At 39.9% G+C, this 23,995-nt stretch overlaps 1 pseudogene; it reads left to right on the forward strand.

Annotated features, from left to right (window-relative positions):
• The first annotated feature begins 1,479 nt into the window (after nucleotides 1-1,479).
• LOC146917361 (uncharacterized) lies at nucleotides 1,480-22,846 on the forward strand (annotated as a pseudogene).
• Nucleotides 22,847-23,995: the final 1,149 nt, after the last annotated feature.

Genomic DNA, 23,995 nt, shown 5'->3' on the forward strand with positions numbered 1-23,995 from the left:
TCTTCTCTGTTTCTCTGTATGTTTCATTGTTCAGGTTCACAACCGAACCAACCCACCCGTCGGACCCGTCCAACCGAAGAACCCGGACCCGACGAAACCGAGTACATGAACGGTCGAATTTGGGTCTGAAGATTGAGTGATCGGTTTCATCTGGCATGCCTCTTTCGGGCCCGAACCCGTCCGATGCTCTACCCTAAAAAAAAACCTAGCAAACTAGAAAAAAATGCTAACATAGCAATTAAACATTTGTCTTTAAAAAAAATGTGTTGGAAAATACTTATTCAACTTTTTTTTTAAGTACGAATCACAGTATAAAACTCAATACAAAAAGTGGAAGATCTGGGGACCAAACAATTGAGCTCAAGTGGTTAAAGAGTTCAGGAAAATTTGAGTTTGACTCTAAGATGAAACAATTTTTGGTCAGATTTTACTTACCTCTTGATGGAACTCCAAATTACCAGGGCATCTTCCCCTTGAGAACCGGAGAGTTAACACCAAAAAAACGTGGAAGATCCCGAAAGACACCACAAAAGATATTCGATCTAATAATGTTGGTATTATCGGTTGTGTTACACCTTTGCGGATAAATATTTATTCAACTTTATAGAGGTTAGAAAATTGTTTTTCCAAATTCAATAAAAAAAATTAATTTTTGTCTTTCTTACGAGTAGTGATATTTGTAAAGCAATATATGACATCTTTAATGACAACTTTCATTTGCTCTCTTCTTATTGGTCCAAAATAATAGAGAGAGAAAAAAGGAAGAGAGAGAATAAAAATATAATGTGAGTATAAGTGAGAAAGTTGTAAAAAAGTTGTCATAAAGTGGTTGTACAAATATCATTTCTCCTTTTTTATCAAGTACTCTAGTATCACATGTCAGGATTGTTTGCTTGAAATCAAACATACTCGTTTTACAATATGAATTTAGAGAATAAAGAATAGAAATCTGCTCTTTAACCAACAAAATTGCTCGCTCCCAAATGAATTGCCCATTTTGCAACTGTGTGAGTTAAGTCACGCTGCGTTCTTTTTTCGAACAAAACCCAGCAGTCCATATTCACACTCCATTTTTCTTTCCCTCCACCTCCAAAAATCCAAAAGTGTGAATTTTTAGGTCAAAATATTCATTCCAAATCATTGCAAATCGTCAGGAAGCAAGTTTCTACGCTCATCAAGCATCAAAGAACAGGTAATGTATCCTCAAAACTCATCCGATTTTACTGGTTTTATTGATTGGTTCGTCAGTTTTTTGAAGTAGATGATAGGCCTTAGTGTGAGTTAACTCACGCTAGTTGTAAGGGCTACGTGAGTTAACTCACGCAGGAAGTTAACACTAGCGTGACTTAAGTCACGCTACTGTGATGCCCAAATTTTGAATTTTTGCGCCACTTTTTCTCCTTGCTTTGCTTGCTGCACAAGTTATTTATTTACTTATTTATTCCTTGTTATTTTTTTATTCAATAGACATAGAGCGATATGGTTGAAAATGTGACGGATGATGGCGTTGAACTGAAACCAGCCAAAATTGAAGCTTCCGGCGTAGGCATAGGTTACAGTGTACCATCCGGCGATGTCAAACCAACTAAAAATGTGGCGTTTAGAGTGAAAATTCCTTTTCAAGCTCACATTGTTCACAACCAAGTAAAACCAAAATCGGTACCTGCCGGTAACTTTGAAGAAAAACCTAAACAGGTACCTACCGGTGTTCGTGTGTTATACCCTAATTTTGGACCTAAAAATACTAATCAATTTCCCCTTTTCTTGCATTTCAAGTCATTTGATATGTCTCTGATCAATTGCATCTTTCCCTGCATTTTATTTCAACATTATTTGCAAAATTCACATACAAGGGTATTTTAGTCATTTCCTGTGTCAAATTTCTCTCCGTCTTTCAAAATTTTGTTTGAGTCCTTTCAAATAGTTTGAATAAGTCTTCATTTCAATTCTATGTCAAAATCCATTTCAAAAACTACATTTGAAGTCATTTTGAGTCAGTTTTGCCCCTAGGGGCATTTTGGTCATTTCAAGTGTCAAGTCACTGTTTAAATCTCAAAAATTGTCTCTGAGTCTTTTAATTTTGCTTGTATAAGTCTTTGTCTCATTTCTCTGTTAAAAACCCATTTTAAATTTGCATCTGAGTCATTTTTAGTCGTTTTCAGCCCCAGGGGCATTTTGGTCATTTCACACGAAATTTCGGCAGAGAGGTTACTTTAAAGTACCTCATTTAAGCCATTGGTTCGTTTTAGTCCGTTTTGTGTTTTTTATTGGTCTCACTTTACGTTTATTTCAAATTACATTTTTTACTCAATTTTATTAATTTTTCTTACTTTAGTCCTAAGGTTCCAAAAATTACATGTTAGTCCTTTGAGTCATTTTATTTTAAGTCCTTTGCTTCTTTTTGGTTCGTTTTTAGTCAAAAAAATTTTAAGTCTTTTTTGGCCAAAGTACATTTCAGTCCACTTAGAGTCCAAAATTGCATATTTGTCCAATTCTCTTATATTGCAGGAAGGTCCCCAAGGTTTTAAAATTTGCAAGAAGGCCCTCAGGCCCAAACTGGCCCAAGGCCGAGCCTTTTTTCAGTCCAGCACAGGTGTCAATCGCTCATTGGATCAGAGGTCACAAGCTGGCCTATAAAGCATTGCCAACTCAGAAATGCTCAGAAGAAGAATCAATCACTCAGTGACACATCACCAAAAAAGTCTAACAGAATCTTTTCTCTCTCCCAAGTCACCACCGTAACCAATTCGGCCACCACCACAACAAACTCAGAAACCACCACAACAAACTCAGAAACCACCGCAACAAACTCAAATTCGTACCAGTTTTCGCAAATTTACCATCAAACATTCAAAATCAACAGGAATTTCGAGAGAATCAGAACTGAAAACATCCAATTCAATAAAATCTTTTTGGATTAGAATTGTTCTCAGAGATTTTCCACGAAAATCTTCATCATCGAACTATTTCCCTTTGTGTTCTTGCAATTCAAGTCTAAGGACGATCACAAGAAAGTTCGAGAGAGAGAAGAAGAGAAATCGAAGCCAGTTCAAGCCAGTTCGAAGAAGAAGAAGATTGAATACCGATTTATTTTCGGTTTTGAAGCTTACCAGAAAGGTCCAAGGCTCGCAAGGATCCATTTGTTCGAATCTCCAAGTACATTCAGGTAAACATACGAAAAATCTTCTCATAAGTCATCATTGAAGCTTCGTATTAAAAATAAATGGTGAATCCGATTGAAAAACTTGAAAATTCGAACGAATTGAAAAAACGAAACCCTAGAACACAAAAATCATGAAGATTCACCGTTTACTTTTTAATTCAGAGTGTAAACTCATCATTAGCATAAGAAACGAATCAGATTAGGGTTCACATTCAAGAAAACCTCAAAATCCAAAACGTTTTGAACTTGTGAAGGATTAGGCTAGAATCCGTTCGTTTTGGTGTGGCTTGAAACATTTCAATTCGATCTTCCTCAAAAAAATATCAAGTTTAAAGGGATTCAAACTACTTTTCTTCGAAAATCTGGATTAAAACGTTTTTAAACGGTGTTCTTCAAAAAACATCAAGTTTGAAACACTTCGAATAAATTTTCTTCAAAAAGTATCCAAATCGAAGCGTTTCAAACAAAAAGTATCCAGATCGAATCATTTCAAACAACTTTCGTCAAAAAGTAGTTAAAATTGAAACGTTTCGACTGATTCCATGGAGAAATGTTCAGATCGAATCACCTCAAACGGTTTCCTTCAAAAAGCCACAATAACAAAACATTTCGAACAGATTCTTTGCGAAAAGTACCAAGATCCAAAACGTTTTGCCCAAACTGTATTGATATGTGATTTATTTGTGATGTGTGGTTTGAATCCATGAGTGTGGTAGGAGGAAAACGAATGGAGGATGCGAGGACGAGGGAGGAGAACGGCGGAGAGATTAGAAAGCTAGGGTTAGAAATGAGTGTCTGTGTGTTAGTTTGTTTATATACCCCTCCCCAATCCAATGCGTGCGCGTCTCTGAAGCTCATCGTACGCCCTCCTTGTGAGCCGTTAGATCTTTGATCTAACGGCTACTGCTAATCCTCACTTCGCTGGGAGCGTTTGTGCCGTTTGATCCAAGGGTTTGGGTCTCTGGATCCATCGTGTGGCTCACATGGCTTCCTGAGACCCAAATCCGTTTGGTGTTTGGGCCTGGACCTTAGGTCTGGTAATCTCCTTTGGTTCCTTAGGGTTTCTTGCTATTTTACCACTTTGCTTTAATTTTTACACCCCTGGCTCATTTGAAAACTTTATTAAGCTTCCTAAAAAATTTCATGGGTATTTCTCGATAATTTTGTGACTTTTTAGTGTTAATTTTACATGATAAAAATTGGTAAAAAATGGTGTGGTGTTTCCCTTACTATTTTGAGGTATTTTGTGTTAGAAATGATTGAAAAGTTGCTTGATTTTAGTCCAAATTGCTTGATAAATGTTGGTGTTTTAGCTACTTGAGTTCATAGGATTTTTAGCTACTGTTTGTGTTTAATTTTGTTACATAATTGTGAATTTTGGTAGGTTGCTTAGCTTACAAGTCATTAAGTAGTTAAATAATGCAAATATGCTTCAAACTTGTTTTAAAATGTCAAGTAAACCATGTAGCCTTAATTCCCATTCCAATACTTGTTTCTAAACCTTTAAAATGTGATTGGAATGTGAGAATTATAGGTCACTTGGTTCTTGCATCTTATGAACAAATTTTAAGCCATGTTTGCACTTATTTTCTACCTTTTACATTCTAATATTTCCCTTACTTCACTTCTTTGATATTGCCTTATGCTACTAACCTTTTCCTTTCATATTTCATACCCACCATAAGCATCATCATTGCATCCCATTTTCATCTCTATTTTCTTTCTTGCAACTTAATTTGTACCAAAAGTTAGAATGTAAACACTTAGGAAATTTTGTAATATTCTTTCATGCTTTTAATTTCTTGGCAAAGAGGCCATAGAATGTATCTAGGGTATGATGTAAAGGACAATGGACTCTAAAAATGTACACCGACACAAGCACCGACACATGCACACACATCACTAAGTAGCTAGAATATGCATGTTTAGATGTATGTTTAGGATTGTATGTTTAGATGAATGCCTAGGACTTATACTTAGAAAAAACCAATTTTCCAAACAAATGTGAACAACTCCACTCAAATCTTTTCCAAATAAACCTTGGGATCCAACATCCCATTGAATTTTCCTTTTATTTTCTTAATCAAAAATCCAATGAAAATAATCATACTTTGACTTGTTTTTGCAAATGACTAATCCAACCTCACAATTTTCCAATCTCATGCCCTTGAGGCCTCTTTCTATTCTTCAAAATCCATTTTCAAACTTAAAATCAACCAACAAAAACAAAAACATTTTTTGAGAGAGAACTACGGTGGATTTGATCCCTTAATCGGGTACGTAGGCAAGGAACAAAATTCCTTCAATTCAAATAAAATAAAAAATCCAAAAACATTCTTCTCCCTCCAATTCTTCACTTAGAAACTCTTAGGCTTAATATTTTCTTTCAAAATAGCATTTAAAAATAAAGCGCGCGCGTAGAAATTAAAGACGGTTCCTATAGGTTACTATAGTCGTTATGGGTGCCTAACACCTTCCCGTAGCGAAAACAACTCCCGGACCTCGATTCTCAAGGGTTTTGCTTACTTTTTCCCTTCCCAAGAAAAAATAAGATATCACCGGTTTAAAAGGTTCAAACGTAATCAATGTTTGACACCCGAAAACCAAGATAAAACAGCTGGCGACTTCACTGGGGAGATTCGAGAGTTACGCCTAGTCTTTATTTCCACGCTCGCGCTTGTATTTTTACTTGCTTCCTTTACTTGTTTTCCTATGTGAATAAATGTTTAATTTCTTACGTGTGGGGTGAGAATATCAAAAGTCCTGCACCCGGGCTGAGTGAACTTAGGATTTAGGAGGGATATAATCGACAATTCATTCCGGGGGTTGCCTCGTGTTTTGGATTATGCGATCAATCCCACATAGCTGAGGCATTTTGGGGGTGATGTTGTCGGCGCGTGTACGTCGCGTTTAGGCACTTTGCTTCTAATTGTTCTATGACGCTATGAACCGTAGATAACCAAACCCATCCATGGCCATTTTCTAGGATGTAGTGCGGAGGCTAAACCGGGTGTTGTCTCGAGTTTTAGTCGTCACGCGATACTACACTCAAGTTAGACCTTCCACGTATAATCATGGAGCGAGAGTTGTCTCGTGGCACCATGAGATACGTCGGAGAGGTTGCAACTTGGGAACCTTTGTAGAACCCGGTTACTATTATCCTAAAACCCTAGTTTCACCGGACACCGTGTCCACCCATGACTCCTCGACTTTGAACTTCAAACCCACCATGTTTTCTCCGAACTTGAACATAATCATGCATTCATGCATACATGCATACATGCATAAACCTTTTGTCATGCATTGTTATCGAAGGGCTTAGACAAGTTGAATTTGTAAACATTGTAGGCATGAAGATGACTAAGTCCTACAAGTTCAAGGAAGTGGATTTGGCTAGTTTGAGGGATTTGGCACTCAAGATTGAGGATCCGACTGGTTTCCGACACCGTTACGGGGCTTTACTTCCTATTCTCCATACTAATGTGGATGAGAAACTTGTGCACACTCTAGTGCAATTCTATGATCCGGGGTGTCGGTGCTTCACTTTTCCAGACTTTCAGTTGGTGCCTACTCTAGAGGCTTATTCTTCCTTGACGGGTTTATCTATTGCTAAGGGGATACCTTTCTCAGGACCTGAAAATCCTCTTCCTCCGTTGGTTATTGCTAAGGATCTCTATCTCAAGACCACCGATGTCTCCAAGAATCTTGTCACTAAGGCACATATCCGAGGGTTCACTTCAGAGTATCTTCTTGGGAAAGCCAACCTCAATACCACTCGTCAGGACATTCTCGAGGCTATTCTTGCACTGCTCATCTACGGGCTTATTCTCTTTCCGAATCTCGATGGCTTCGTGGACATGAATGCTATTATGATCTTCCACTCCAAGAATCCGGTTCCTACTTTGCTAGCTGACACATACCATGCTATTCACGATCGTTCCAGCAAAGGTCGTGGATACATTTTTTGTTGTGTGCCTCTCCTCTATAGGTGGTTTATTTCGCACCTTCCGCAGTCTTTCCACGACAATCCGAGGAATTGGTCTATTTCACAGAGGATTATGGCTCTCACTCCTAATGAAGTGGTTTGGCTCACTCCCGCTTCTAGGGTCAAGGAAATCATCTTCGGTGGTGGAAAGTTTCTTAATGTACCTCTTCTTGGTACCCGGGGTGGAATCAACTATAACCCGGAGCTTGCTTTGCGACAGTTTGGTTTCCCGATGAAAGATAAACCCATCAATCTTGCTACGGCTCCTTATTTCTTTCACTACCCCAGTGCTCCCACCGGAATTAGAGAAGATTTCATGCATGCTTGGACCAAGCTTCGGAAGAAAGAGGTGAAGCATATGGGTGTAAGGTCCGGTATTGCTCATGAGGCCTATACACAGTGGGTGATAAGCCGAGCTGAGGAGATTGGTATGCCTTACCCTTCTATGAGATATGTGTCTGCAACTGTTCCTACCATGCCTTTGCCTCTACTCCCACCTACCCAGGAGATGTATCGGGAGCATCTAGCTATGGAGAGTCGGGAGAAGCATCAGTGGAGAGCTAGATACTATGAGGCTGAGAACTTGATCATGACTTTAGATGGAAAGGGTGAGCAGCAGACTCATGAGGTCTTGACACTGAAGAAAGAGTTAGCTAAGGCTAAGAGAGAGATTGAGGAGAAAGATAGACTGCTTATGAGGGACTCCAAGAGAGCTAGGGGTGCCCGTGACTTCTATGCACGATACTGCAGCTATGAGTCCGACTCTGAGGACGACGCTTCCACTTCCTATGCTTGAGGATCTCCATTTCCTGTTGTTATTTCCATTTGTTTATGTTGGATTTGTCTTGTAAGACTATATGTTAGTTGTTTGATTCCCGTTTACGTTAATTGTTGTTTAGTAATGTTTACGAGTTCATAATTTGTCTAAAACCCTTCGATAACGTAAAAAGAGTCTTTTTTGCATGCATTTACACATTTCATGCATCATATGCATTCATTGACCACAAAAAACTTCTCTCGTGCTCATTGCCTCCTGGTTTTGTTCGCCGCAGTCTGAAAGGTGGCTCGTGTTCGCAAAGTCTACCAACCAGATAGAATTCATCAGACAAGATTTCACAAGAGAAGGATAATGGCTAACTTTGAAGAAGAGAATGCTCAGCTCCGTGCCGAATTGGCTGCTATGAAAGAAGACTTGGCCAAGGCTCATGACGCTATGTCTGCTATGATGGCTTCACAGGAACAACCGGCCACTTCTGTTCCAGTTACTGCTGAGGTGATTCCCTCTATCCCACTATCTACTGTGGCTACTGATGCTCGGTTTGTTATGCCCAACGGCCGTCCTTATGGACTCCCGCCTTTCTATTCTCCTAATACTGCTGCTGGTATCTCTGGTTTTGCTGGTCAAGGACAGATTCCTGTGTCTACTGCTATGCCTCAAGTAACCACTGTTGTTACCGACCCTATTGTACACACTGTGCAACAGGTGATTGATGTTGATACTCCGCGTGGACAAGATCCCGCGATGGAAGCTATGAAAAGACAGTTGAAGGAGTTGGCTGGAGAACTCCGTGAAGTCAAGGCTAGCCGGGGAAGCAATGGTGCTCCTACTAAGGCTCGTGATCTATGCTTGGTATCCCGATTCGAGGTTCCTAAGAAATTCAAAGAGCCAGAATTTGACAAGTACAATGGGACTTCTTGCCCACACAACCATGTTATCCGGTATGTACGAAAGATGGCTAACTACGCCGACAATGATGCACTGATGATCCACTGTTTTCAGAGTAGCTTGACAGATGATGCAGCAGATTGGTACACTAGTCTGAGCAAAGATAACATCCATACTTTTGAGGAACTCGCTGCTGCTTTTGAAGGTCAATATGAGTTCAACACTCGTCTAAGGCCAAACAGGGACTCTCTCAAAGCCCTATCTCAGAAATCAGATGAAACATTCCGTGAATACGCTCAAAGGTGGAGAGGGGCAGCTGCCCGTGTTTCTCCTCGCTTGATGAGGAAGAGTTAACACAAACATTCCTGAAGACTCTGAAGAAGGAATATAAGGAGAGAATGATAGTCTCTGCCCCAAACAACTTCTCTAATATGGTTACAATGGGCACTCGACTAGAGGAGGCTGTCCGAGATGGCATTATTGTCCTTGAGAAGGGTGAATCTTCAAACAGTGCACCAAAGAAGTACGGTAACGGTCATCACAAAAGGAAAGAATCTAACGTAGGGATGGTGTCTGGTAACCCATCTGCGGCCATGCAACTACCTCCGCCTTATCACTACATGCAATACTCTCAGCACCCATTCTTCCCACCATTCTACCAACAATATCCTCTGCCGCCGGGTCAACCACCAATGCCCGTCAATGCCATTCCTCAGCTAGCACAACAACAGCCTCCTGCCCAACAACAACGGCAGCAACAACAGGGTCCCCGATCCAAGCCTTCTTTTCCACCAATACCAATGTCGTATGGTGAGCTGCTCCCAACTCTGCTGGCCAAGGGGCACTGTGTCACCAGACCAGGCAAGCCTCCGCCTAATCCATTGCCTCCCAGGTTCCGACAGGACCTAACATGTGAATTTCATCAGGGTGCTCAAGGCCATGATATTGAAAATTGCTTTGCTCTGAAGTATATTGTGAAAGATCTGATAGAAAAGGGACGGTTGACTTTTGAGAACAGTGTTCCTCATGTCCTTGACAATCCGCTTCCAAACCATGCTGCTGTCAATATGATTGAGGCCTTTGAAAGGGTTCCTGTCCCTCAAGAGGATCCCATGTTGGATGTCCGCAATGTCGTTACTCCCTTGGTGCCATTACATGTCAAACTTGGCCAGGCTTCTCTGTTCAATCATGACCATGGTTCTTGTTCAGAATGTCTGCAGAATCCTATGGGCTGCCGTGTTGTGCAAAATGATATTCAGAGTCTGATGGATGACAAGTACTTGATTGTCAGTGATGTATGTGTGATCGTGCCAGTGTTCCATGATTCTCCTGTTGAAAGTGCAAAGAATGTTGAGCCTTTGGTGATCAGGCTACCTGGTCCTGTATCTTATACCTCTACCAAGGCAATTCCCTACAAATACAATGCAACCATGATTGAAAACGGGGTGGAGGTGCCTCTCGTATCCCCAGCTACAGTTGATAATGTTGCTAGTGAAGTTACAACTCTGAGAAGCGGGAAAGTCCGTCCGCCCTTGTTTCAAAGGCAGGTGGTCACACCCATTGCTACGGTAACTCCACCAGTTGCTTCCCCTGTTGACAAGAACACCGGCCCAGCAGGCCAATCTATTGAAGAGTCCAATCTGGACGAAATCCTGAGGCTTATCAAGAAAAGTGACTATAAGATTGTTGACCAGCTGCTACAAACCCCATCGAAGATATCCATCTTGTCTCTGCTCATGAGCTCAGAAGCTCACAGGAAGGTGTTAATGAAGATACTGGAGCAAGCTTATGTCGACCACGAAGTCTCTGTGGATCAGTTTGATGGGATAGTGAGCAATATTACTGCCTGCAACAACTTGGGGTTTGGTGATGATGAGCTCCCCGAGGCAGGGAAACGTCACAACTTGGCTCTACATATCTCAGTACATTATGGATCTGACATGATATCCAACGTATTGGTGGACACTGGATCGTCTCTGAATGTAATGCCTGAATCCACACTAAGGCAATTGAGCCATCATGGAATTTCTCTGAGAGGTAGCAGCTATCTGGTTAAAGCTTTTGATGGATCCCGCAAAGATGTTCTCGGGGAAGTGGACTTGCCAATTACCATTGGTCCCGAGACATTCCAAATAACCTTCCAAGTCATGGATATCAATGCCTCTTACAGCTGTCTCCTCGGAAGACCATGGATCCACGACGCTGGAGCAGTCACATCCACTTTGCATCAGAAGCTCAAGTTCATGAGGAACGGGTCCGCTGAAGGGACGTCGTTTCAAGGATTGACTGTTGAGGGTGCAGAGCCCCGGAGGGCTGGTGCTAGCATGGCCTCACTGAAAGATGCCCAGAAGGCTGTCCAGGCAGGGCAAGCTGCTGGCTGGGGCAAGGTGATTCAGATCTTAGAAAACAAGCGTAAAGAGGGCCTTGGATTCTCCCCGACATCTGCTGTTTCAAAGGGAACCTTTTACAGTGCTGGGTTCATCAATGCTGTTACTGAAGATGCTGCTGAAGGTGATCACGTGCCTGCATTTGTTATACCAGGAGGCACTGTGAGAAATTGGGAAGCCATTGATGTTCCTTTAGTCATGCATGCTTCCATGTAATGTGTTTTGTTGCTCGTGTCTTTTGTTTTCAAAATAACAATCCTTTCGCTCTGCCCAAGGCGAAAGTGATATCTTTGTAAGGGCATGTTTGTTTCGGCATTGCCGTTAATCAATAAAAAGTTGTCGTCTTTCCCACGACTCTTTGTTTTTTTTACTTTTTAGTGCCTTTTTCTTGGAAATAATGGTAATGCCAGAAAAAACCAAAACATTTTGTATTTTCTTATTAATTTCAAAAATCTGCATAGAAAAACTTTTTTTCTAAAATCATCCCAATCATATTATGCAGATTGAACCATAATAAACCCGTTGAACACAGTGACCCTATGGTTCCTCCAAATTTTGAATTCCCTGTATATGAAGCTGAAGATGAGGATGATGATGAAGAGATACCGTATGAGATCACTCGACTGCTTGAGCAAGAAAGAAGAGCCATTCAGCCTCACCAGGAAGAGATTGAACTTATCAACCTGGGTACTGAAGAGAACAAGCGAGAGATCAAGATTGGTGCTACACTTGAACCAGAAGTGAAAAAGAAGATCATTCAGCTTCTCCATGATTATCCAGATGTCTTTGCATGGTCCTATGAAGATATGCCGGGTCTAGATCCCCAGATTGTGGAACATCGGATACCGACAAGGCCTGAATGTCCTCCTGTCAAACAGAAATTGAGAAGGTCTCGTCCAGACATGGCTCTTAAGATCAAGGCTGAGGTGCAAAAGCAAATTGATGCGGGCTTCCTCATGACAGCTGAATATCCTGAGTGGATTGCCAACATCGTACCAGTACCAAAGAAAGATGGGAAAGTTCGAATGTGTGTTGATTACAGAGATCTGAATAAAGCCAGTCCAAAAGATAACTTCCCATTGCCTCATATTGACGTGCTTGTTGACAGTACTGCTCAATCCAAAGTGTTCTCTTTCATGGATGGTTTCTCTGGTTATAATCAGATACGAATGTCTCCTGAAGATAGAGAAAAGACGTCCTTCATCACTCCATGGGGAACGTTCTGTTATAAAGTAATGCCGTTTGGCTTGATAAATGCTGGTGCTACCTATCAAAGAGGTATGACAACTCTGTTTCATGATATGATTCACAAGGAGATTGAAGTATATGTTGATGATATGATTGTGAAATCAAGTGATGAAGAGCAGCATGTTGTATATTTGAAAAAGATGTTCGAAAGACTGAGAAAGTACAAACTGCGGTTGAATCCTAACAAGTGTACATTTGGTGTAAGATCCGGAAAGTTGCTAGGCTTCATTGTCAGTCAAAAAGGCATTGAAGTTGATCCTGACAAAGTCCGAGCCATCAGAGAGATGCCGGCCCCTCAAACTGAGAAGCAAGTCAGAGGTTTCCTCGGACGTTTGAATTACATTTCAAGATTCATATCTCACATGACTACTACTTGTGGTCCAATTTTCAAATTGCTCAGAAAGAATCAGCCTGTTGTATGGAATGATGAATGTCAGGAAGCTTTTGATAGCATCAAAGAATACCTGTTAGAGCCGCCCATCCTTGTCCCGCCAGTGGAAGGAAGGCCTTTGATTATGTATCTGTCAGTGTTGGATGATTCAGTGGGTTGTGTTCTCGGTCAACAAGATGAGACTGGCAAGAAAGAGCATGCGATCTACTATCTGAGCAAGAAGTTCACCGACTGTGAGACTCGGTATACAATGCTTGAAAAGACTTGTTGTGCCTTAGCTTGGGCTGCCAAACGCCTGCGTCATTATATGGTGAATCATACAACTTGGTTGATATCCCGAATGGATCCAATCAAGTACATCTTTGAAAAGCCTGCTGTTACAGGAAAGATCGCACGTTGGCAAATGTTGTTGTCTGAATACGATATTGTGTACAAAGCTCAGAAAGCAATCAAAGGAAGCATCCTTGCTGAGCATCTTGCTTGTCAACCTCTCGATGATTACCAGCCAATTAAGTTTGATTTCCCTGATGAAGAAGTCATGTATCTGAAAGCAAAAGACTGTGAAGAACCACTGATCAATGAAGGGCCAGATCCCAATAGTAAATGGGGCTTAGTGTTTGATGGTGCTGTTAATGTTTATGGTAAAGGAATTGGGGCCATCATTGTAACTCCACAGGGGCACCACATTCCTTTCACCGCTCGAATAACTTTTGAATGCACAAACAACATAGCTGAATATGAAGCATGCATCTTGGGCATTGAAGAAGCCCTTGACCTGAGAATCAAACACCTTGACATCTATGGAGATTCTGCACTTGTTATCAATCAGATAAAGGGTGAATGGGAGACTCATCATGAGAAGCTGATCCCATACCGTGACTATGCAAGACGTCTATTGACATACTTTACCAAGGTTGAGCTTCACCACATCCCTCGGGATGAAAATCAAATGGCTGATGCTCTTGCTACTCTGTCTTCCATGTTTCGAGTCAATCACTGGAATGATGTGCCTGTAATCAAAGTGCAGCGTCTTGATAGACCCGCTCATGTGTTTACTATTGAAAATATGCCAGATCAAGCTGACAAAGATGTGAATGACAAAAAGCCTTGGTACTACAACATCAAACAATTCTTGCAGAATCGTGAATATCCACCTGGTGCTTCCAACAGAGATAAAAAGACCTTGAGACGATGGGCTAGCAGATTCCTTCTGGACGGAGAAATCCTATACAAGAGGAACTATGACATGGTCTTGTTGAGATGTGTTGACAAACAAGAAGCTGAGAAATTGATGCATGACGTACATGATGGTACTTTTGGGACCCATCCTTCGGGTCACACCATGTCAAGGAAATTGTTAAGAGCCGGCTATTACTGGATAACCATGGAGCGTGATTGCCACAAACATGCTAAAAGATGCCACAAATGTCAAATTTATGCTGACAAGATTCATGTGCCTCCACATGCTCTCAATGTTATCTTTTCCCCATGGCCTTTCTCTATGTGGGGCATCGACATGATAGGAAGAATTGAGCCAAAAGCTTCCAATGGACATCGTTTCATTCTAGTGGCAATTGATTACTTCACCAAGTGGGTTGAAGCTGCTTCCTATGCTAATGTAACCAAGCAAGTGGTTGTCAAGTTTATCAAGAATAACATCATCTGTCGATATGGTGTTCCCAACAAAATTATCACTGACAATGGTTCCAATCTGAACAATAGCATGATGCAAGCTTTGTGTGAAGAATTCAAAATTGAACATCACAACTCTTCTCCTTATAGACCTCAGATGAATGGTGCAGTTGAGGCCGCTAACAAGAACATCAAGAAGATTGTTCAGAAGATGGTCACTACTTACAAAGATTGGCATGAAATGCTACCTTTTGCCTTGCATGGTTACCGTACTACGGTGCGTAGTTCAACCGGGGCAACTCCTTTCTCTCTTGTATATGGTATGGAAGCAGTTCTCCCTCTGGAAGTGGAGATTCCATCTCTTCGAGTAATCATGGAAGCAAAGTTAACTGAGGCTGAATGGTGTCAAAGTCGGTATGATCAATTGAGTCTGATTGAAGAGAAACGTATGGATGCTATGGCTCATGGACAGTTGTATCAAGTGCGAATGAAGAATGCTTTTGACAAGAAAGTCCGACCTCGAGAATTCAAGGAAGGCGAACTTGTATTGAAAAGAAGAATAAGTCAGCAACCCGACCCAAGGGGCAAGTGGACACCTAACTATGAAGGTCCTTATGTCGTCAAGAAGGCTTTCTCTGGTGGTGCTTTGATTCTCACACACATGGATGGTGTTGAGCTCCCAAATCCTGTTAATGCCGATATAGTCAAGAAATACTTTGTCTAGAAAGAAAAGAACAGCGTGGTAGGTCGAAAACCCGAAAGGGCGGCCTAGGCAAAAATGCGCTTCCCGGTGGATCGAAAACCCGAAAGGGCGATCCAGGCAAAAGTTAGGGACAAAAAATGAATATGAAAGAGCTCGCTGAGATTGTACGCAACTCAGGCAAGAATGAGCGCCTCGATGAGCCGAAAACCCGAAAGGGCGGTTCATGCAAAAATGAGGTTGATAAAAGACAAGTAACTATATCTAGCAAATCACCATCACCCCTTGGGGCATCTGCAACTGTCGATGATCATCTTCATCAGAGGCTTCTGTACTTGTGAATTCAAAGTTTCTATGAAATGTAGCGGTCATCGTGTTCAATGTATCACCAACCAATAAAATTACCATTTTCCAAGCTTTGTAAATCCGTGAAGCCATGCCTTTGGCTGACTTTCACTCTTCTACATCAATTTGAGCTTTTCTATTGTTTGAAATTCTGTTTTCTTTCTACTTTCAATGCTTTATACAAATATTTTCTTTCCATTTGATAATGTCAGTGTCTGAAACAAACATCTTTTGAAAACTAAACAATCGTTTTTCCGTCTATTTTGAAAGCAAACCTGAGCAACAGGGTACATTTCAATGGAACATGCATGAATGAATGAGCATCAATGTCTATTTCAATACATGTTACAAGCAGGTTACTCCCCAGGATGGTCTGTGGTCAATGGCAAGAATGAAAAAACAGAATGAAAATGAAAAAAAGTGAAAAAATGAAAATGAAAAGCTCGCTAAGTTGAAAACCCGAAAGGGTGGCTTAGGCAAGAATGAGCACCCCGCTGATTGACAACCTATGAAGGCAATTCAGGCAAAAATGGGGCAATGAAAAGAATCTAATTCCCCGGTGAATCGAAAACCCGAAAGGGCGGTTCAGGCAAAAGTGGGGTTTGAAAATGAAAAATGAAAAGAATGAAAAAGCATTGACCACAGATGCGAACATCACCCAGCACTGACACGCCTAGCAACGGCGAACTGTGTCCAAGAACCTTCCAAGGGTCCTCCTTTACAAGTTTTATTGCCCTCAGCCATGGTTTCGATACGTCTCCCAACGACGGTCTCTCCAAAAGAGGTTTTTCCCCTGTGAATATGTTGCAGCACGAGCCACTACGTGCCCAATCTTCCAATGTTTCATCTGCCTTTGTGAAACTTCTCTGTCAAACTGCCAATCAATCATGCATTTCAAGCATCCATACATGCATAATCATGCATTTTATGTGCTCATGCATCCAATGATCTTGCTATACCATACACACATGTTGCACATCCAACTTTCAACTGCCAAATTCAATGCAAGTTTCAACTCTCCAACTTCAATTCCAATCATGTCAACTGTCAAATTCGAAGCAATTTCCAATCTCCAATGTCAATTCCAATCTCAATTTCAATGTCAAACTGTCAAATTCAACTCAATTTCAATTGTCAAATTCAATGCAATCTCAACTTTCCAATCCCAATTTCAATTTCAAATGTCAAAGTCCGAAGCAATCTCAACGTCCATGACAATTCTAATATTGACATCCAATGACAATGTCAATGTCAATCTTTCAATTCCAATGTTGACATCCAATGACAATGTCAATGTCAATCTTTCAATTCCAATGTTGACATCCAATGACAATGTCAATGTCAATCTCATATTCCAGTATTGACATCCAATGACAATGTCAATGTCAATCTCCAATTCCAATATTGACATCCAATGACAATGTCAATGTCAATCTCCAATTCCAATGTTGACATCCAATGACAATGTCAATGTCAATCTCCAATTCCAATGTTGACATCCAATGACAATGTCAATGTCAATCTCCAATTCCAATTCCTATGCCAATTTCCAACTCCAATGTCAATTTCAATGTCAAATTCCAATTTCAATCCAATTCCAATGTCAATTTCCAATTTCAATTCCAATTTCAATGTCAAATGTCAATTTTCAATTCAATTTCAATCCAATTTCAATGTCAATTGCAACTCTCCAATCCAATGTCTATGTCTATGTCTCTGCCAATGTCAATTTTCAATTCAAATCAATGTCAATTTACTCTTGGGCCAACAAAAATGGTCATGTCAATTTTTCAACTCAAATCAATGTCAATTTACTCTCAATTTACTCTTGGGCCAACAAAAATGGTCATGTCTATTTTCAAATCAAGTCAATAACAATTTACCCTCAATTGGTATCTTGTTAAGCCAGACTTTCAATTGGTATCTCATTGCTGGTCAAGTGCCAGGTTCAATCCAAAAAAGAACCACTTGTACCTGCTTATATACCTATGCTTCCGGACAAACGGCAAGTTCGATAGAACAGTTTGTACCCAGCTTATGCTTTGTTATCGGTCAAACGGCAAGTTCGATAAGAACAGTTTGTACCCAGCTTATGCTTTGTTACCAGTCAGACGGCAAGTTCAATCTGAAGAACAGTTTGTACCCAGCTTATGCTTTGTTATCGGTCAAACGACAAGTTCGATCTAAGAGAACAGTCTGCACTCTCCCACATGATGTGTTGATAATCCAACAAGCAAGTTCGATCCGAAGAAACAGCTTGTATCAACCCTTTTGTCTATGTCTCCAGCCAAACAGCCAGTTCAATCCAAAAGAACAGTTTGTGTCTGCCTATCTGTTTGTATCTCCAATCAAGTGTCAAGTTCGATCCAAAGAACCACTTGCATCTGCCTATATGTCTATGTTTCCGGTCAAGTGCCAAGTTCAATCCCAAGAACAGCTTGCACCTATCTCTTGTATTGTATCCCCTGGTCAAGTGACTAGTTCGACCCAAAGAACAACTTGCACCTTACCTTCTACTCCCTGGTTTGTCTACCCTGTCAATGTCTATCTGAATCCCCAGTGACATGACAGGTTCCATAAACTCCAGTTGTTTGTCTTGCATTCATAATCAAATATTGCATAGCATTCATAATTTTGAAAATCTGAAAGCGTATTTTTACGTCCAAAAACAGTGCAAATGTTAATATTTAAGTATCTTCGTCCCGTCAACTCTAAGACTTCGTCTCTTGACTCTCCGGACAAAGAAACTTAAATAGGGGCAGCTGTTATACCCTAATTTTGGACCTAAAAATACTAATCAATTTCCCCTTTTCTTGCATTTCAAGTCATTTGATATGTCTCTGATCAATTGCATCTTTCCCTGCATTTTATTTCAACATTATTTGCAAAATTCACATACAAGGGTATTTTAGTCATTTCCTGTGTCAAATTTCTCTCCGTCTTTCAAAATTTTGTTTGAGTCCTTTCAAATAGTTTGAATAAGTCTTCATTTCAATTCTATGTCAAAATCCATTTCAAAAACTACATTTGAAGTCATTTTGAGTCAGTTTTGCCCCTAGGGGCATTTTGGTCATTTCAAGTGTCAAGTCACTGTTTAAATCTCAAAAATTTTCTCTGAGTCTTTTAATTTTGCTTGTATAAGTCTTTGTCTCATTTCTCTGTTAAAAACCCATTTTAAATTTGCATCTGAGTCATTTTTAGTCGTTTTCAGCCCCAGGGGCATTTTGGTCATTTCACACGAAATTTCGGCAGAGAGGTTACTTTAAAGTACCTCATTTAAGCCATTGGTTCGTTTTAGTCCGTTTTGTGTTTTTTATTGGTCTCACTTTACGTTTATTTCAAATTACATTTTTTACTCAATTTTATTAATTTTTCTTACTTTAGTCCTAAGGTTCCAAAAATTACATGTTAGTCCTTTGAGTCATTTTATTTTAAGTCCTTTGCTTCTTTTTGGTTCGTTTTTAGTCAAAAAATTTTTAAGTCTTTTTTGGCCAAAGTACATTTCAGTCCACTTAGAGTCCAAAATTGCATATTTGTCCAATTCTCTTATATTGCAGGAAGGTCCCCAAGGTTTTAAAATTTGCAAGAAGGCCCTCAGGCCCAAACTGGCCCAAGGCCGAGCCTTTTTTCAGTCCAGCACAGGTGTCAATCGCTCATTGGATCAGAGGTCACAAGCTGGCCTATAAAGCATTGCCAACTCAGAAATGCTCAGAAGAAGAATCAATCACTCAGTGACACATCACCAAAAAAGTCTAACAGAATCTTTTCTCTCTCCCAAGTCACCACCGTAACCAATTCGGCCACCACCACAACAAACTCAGAAACCACCACAACAAACTCAGAAACCACCGCAACAAACTCAAATTCGTACCAGTTTTCGCAAATTTACCATCAAACATTCAAAATCAACAGGAATTTCGAGAGAATCAGAACTGAAAACATCCAATTCAATAAAATCTTTTTGGATTAGAATTGTTCTCAGAGATTTTCCACGAAAATCTTCATCATCGAACTATTTCCCTTTGTGTTCTTGCAATTCAAGTCTAAGGACGATCACAAGAAAGTTCGAGAGAGAGAAGAAGAGAAATCGAAGCCAGTTCAAGCCAGTTCGAAGAAGAAGAAGATTGAATACCGATTTATTTTCGGTTTTGAAGCTTACCAGAAAGGTCCAAGGCTCGCAAGGATCCATTTGTTCGAATCTCCAAGTACATTCAGGTAAACATACGAAAAATCTTCTCATAAGTCATCATTGAAGCTTCGTATTAAAAATAAATGGTGAATCCGATTGAAAAACTTGAAAATTCGAACGAATTGAAAAAACGAAACCCTAGAACACAAAAATCATGAAGATTCACCGTTTACTTTTTAATTCAGAGTGTAAACTCATCATTAGCATAAGAAACGAATCAGATTAGGGTTCACATTCAAGAAAACCTCAAAATCCAAAACGTTTTGAACTTGTGAAGGATTAGGCTAGAATCCGTTCGTTTTGGTGTGGCTTGAAACATTTCAATTCGATCTTCCTCAAAAAAATATCAAGTTTAAAGGGATTCAAACTACTTTTCTTCGAAAATCTGGATTAAAACGTTTTTAAACGGTGTTCTTCAAAAAACATCAAGTTTGAAACACTTCGAATAAATTTTCTTCAAAAAGTATCCAAATCGAAGCGTTTCAAACAAAAAGTATCCAGATCGAATCATTTCAAACAACTTTTGTCAAAAAGTAGTTAAAATTGAAACGTTTCGACTGATTCCATGGAGAAATGTTCAGATCGAATCACCTCAAACGGTTTCCTTCAAAAAGCCACAATAACAAAACATTTCGAACAGATTCTTTGCGAAAAGTACCAAGATCCAAAACGTTTTGCCCAAACTGTATTGATATGTGATTTATTTGTGATGTGTGGTTTGAATCCATGAGTGTGGTAGGAGGAAAACGAATGGAGGATGCGAGGACGAGGGAGGAGAATGGCGGAGAGATTAGAAAGCTAGGGTTAGAAATGAGTGTCTGTGTGTTAGTTTGTTTATATACCCCTCCCCAATCCAATGCGTGCGCGTCTCTGAAGCTCATCGTACGCCCTCCTTGTGAGCCGTTAGATCTTTGATCTAACGGCTACTGCTAATCCTCACTTCGCTGGGAGCGTTTGTGCCGTTTGATCCAAGGGTTTGGGTCTCTGGATCCATCGTGTGGCTCACATGGCTTCCTGAGACCCAAATCCGTTTGGTGTTTGGGCCTGGACCTTAGGTCTGGTAATCTCCTTTGGTTCCTTAGGGTTTCTTGCTATTTTACCACTTTGCTTTAATTTTTACACCCCTGGCTCATTTGAAAACTTTATTAAGCTTCCTAAAAAATTTCATGGGTATTTCTCGATAATTTTGTGACTTTTTAGTGTTAATTTTACATGATAAAAATTGGTAAAAAATGGTGTGGTGTTTCCCTTACTATTTTGAGGTATTTTGTGTTAGAAATGATTGAAAAGTTGCTTGATTTTAGTCCAAATTGCTTGATAAATGTTGGTGTTTTAGCTACTTGAGTTCATAGGATTTTTAGCTACTGTTTGTGTTTAATTTTGTTACATAATTGTGAATTTTGGTAGGTTGCTTAGCTTACAAGTCATTAAGTAGTTAAATAATGCAAATATGCTTCAAACTTGTTTTAAAATGTCAAGTAAACCATGTAGCCTTAATTCCCATTCCAATACTTGTTTCTAAACCTTTAAAATGTGATTGGAATGTGAGAATTATAGGTCACTTGGTTCTTGCATCTTATGAACAAATTTTAAGCCATGTTTGCACTTATTTTCTACCTTTTACATTCTAATATTTCCCTTACTTCACTTCTTTGATATTGCCTTATGCTACTAACCTTTTCCTTTCATATTTCATACCCACCATAAGCATCATCATTGCATCCCATTTTCATCTCTATTTTCTTTCTTGCAACTTAATTTGTACCAAAAGTTAGAATGTAAACACTTAGGAAATTTTGTAATATTCTTTCATGCTTTTAATTTCTTGGCAAAGAGGCCATAGAATGTATCTAGGGTATGATGTAAAGGACAATGGACTCTAAAAATGTACACCGACACAAGCACCGACACATGCACACACATCACTAAGTAGCTAGAATATGCATGTTTAGATGTATGTTTAGGATTGTATGTTTAGATGAATGCCTAGGACTTATACTTAGAAAAAACCAATTTTCCAAACAAATGTGAACAACTCCACTCAAATCTTTTCCAAATAAACCTTGGGATCCAACATCCCATTGAATTTTCCTTTTATTTTCTTAATCAAAAATCCAATGAAAATAATCATACTTTGACTTGTTTTTGCAAATGACTAATCCAACCTCACAATTTTCCAATCTCATGCCCTTGAGGCCTCTTTCTATTCTTCAAAATCCATTTTCAAACTTAAAATCAACCAACAAAAACAAAAACATTTTTTGAGAGAGAACTACGGTGGATTTGATCCCTTAATCGGGTACGTAGGCAAGGAACAAAATTCCTTCAATTCAAATAAAATAAAAAATCCAAAAACATTCTTCTCCCTCCAATTCTTCACTTAGAAACTCTTAGGCTTAATATTTTCTTTCAAAATAGCATTTAAAAATAAAGCGCGCGCGTAGAAATTAAAGACGGTTCCTATAGGTTACTATAGTCGTTATGGGTGCCTAACACCTTCCCGTAGCGAAAACAACTCCCGGACCTCGATTCTCAAGGGTTTTGCTTACTTTTTCCCTTCCCAAGAAAAAATAAGATATCACCGGTTTAAAAGGTTCAAACGTAATCAATGTTTGACACCCGAAAACCAAGATAAAACATCGTGTTATTGAAGTAAACATCGGGTCATTTTTTACAACAAATGAAAGATGGAGAGATAGAGAATATTTACTTGGTTGTGTTCGTCGACAACCGGCAAGCGCCGGATTTACTATTTCTATAGATAAATATAGTTCGATAAGGTCATACATGATGATGCAATGTGAAAGGAGTGGTGAATACAAGCCAGCTAAGACGAGGAAGAAACCGAAGCTTGAAGGCACGGGCTCGAGGAAATGTTAATGTCCGTTTAGGTTGAAATGCTTCTTCGAGAAGAGTACACAAGATTGGTGGAGTGCAAGGCTTTGTGGAATTCACAACCATGAGTTGGCGCCAAAGTTAACCGGCCACCTTCTTGCGGGTCGACTTAAAGCGGAGGAGAAGAAAAGATTTATCGACATGACAAAGAGTTTGGCGCCGCCTAGGAATATTCTCACGGATTAGAAGGAAAAAAACAAAGAAAGTGTGACCATCATCAAGCTAGTGTACAATGCGCGAACTAGATGGCGCAAGGGTCAAAGAGAGGACAAGACGGAGTTGCAATACTTGATTTCAAAGTTGGAGAAGCATCAATACGTCTATTTCATAAGAGCAAATAGTGAGGAAACCACTCTTGAAGACTTATTTTTTGCTCATCCGGAGTCAATTAATATGCTTAACACTTTTCCCTCTGTTTTGGTCATGGACTGTACTTACAAAACTAATACCTACCGAATGCTGTTATTTGAGATTGTTGGTGTTACCTCTACCAAATTGACATATTTAGTTGCGTTTGCCTTTCTTTCCTTTGAACAAGAGAATAACTTTACTTGGGTACTTGAGATGTTGGTTGGTCTTTTGACTTCAAAACTTATCATGCCTAAGGTGATTGTCACCGATAGGGATCCCGCTTTGATGAATGTCATTGCCAAAGTTCTCCCTAAAACAGACCATGTAATTTGCTATTTTCATATTGAGAAGAATGTCAAAGCTAAGTGCATCACAGATTGTAGAGTCAATGCCAAGCCTTCGAAAGAAAATGTTGTTGATAAACATGTGAAGGAAGCTAATGATGAGAAGCATTGTGAGAATCTTAAGAAAATAGTTAGGGCTTGGAGAGATGTGGTTAACTCTCCTACGGAGGATTCATTTGCAATTGCATGGTTGACATTCAAAGAGGAGGTATGCGGACCGTTTCCATTGAGATCGAGAAGACCGCAAGGGCTAATCAGAAAGTTGTCTTGTTGGCGAGATGAGTTGAACCTAGTTCCAGAGCACAATACACTAGTCATATAACCTCTAAACCTGAAACAATTGTTTCTCCTTTGATAACCATGGGAGAACCACCACCTCCAAGGCCGATGATGGGAGACTATGGTTTAGCAGCCAACGGTGGCCATCTTACCCACGTTTTCCAACTAGCAAATCATGCAGCTTTTGACATAAAAACATCTGCCCAAAATGGGCTGAAAGAAAACCAGTATGATGGGAGAGATCCCATGAGCCACCACGAATGCTTAAGCCATTTCTACGAGCCTTGTCATTTTTGTATACCGCCAGCCAACGTGACTGAAGACCAAAATAAACTTAGGTTGTTTGCTTTTACCTTAATCGGGAGGGCTGAAGATTGGTTGTTGTCCATACATAGTGGAACCATTCAAACCTGGGATGAG

The sequence above is a fragment of the Medicago sativa genome, chromosome 6 (genome assembly GCF_051527215.1).
Source record: "Medicago sativa cultivar Bolivia chromosome 6, Bolivia_mono, whole genome shotgun sequence".
Lineage (NCBI taxonomy): Eukaryota > Viridiplantae > Streptophyta > Magnoliopsida > Fabales > Fabaceae > Medicago > Medicago sativa.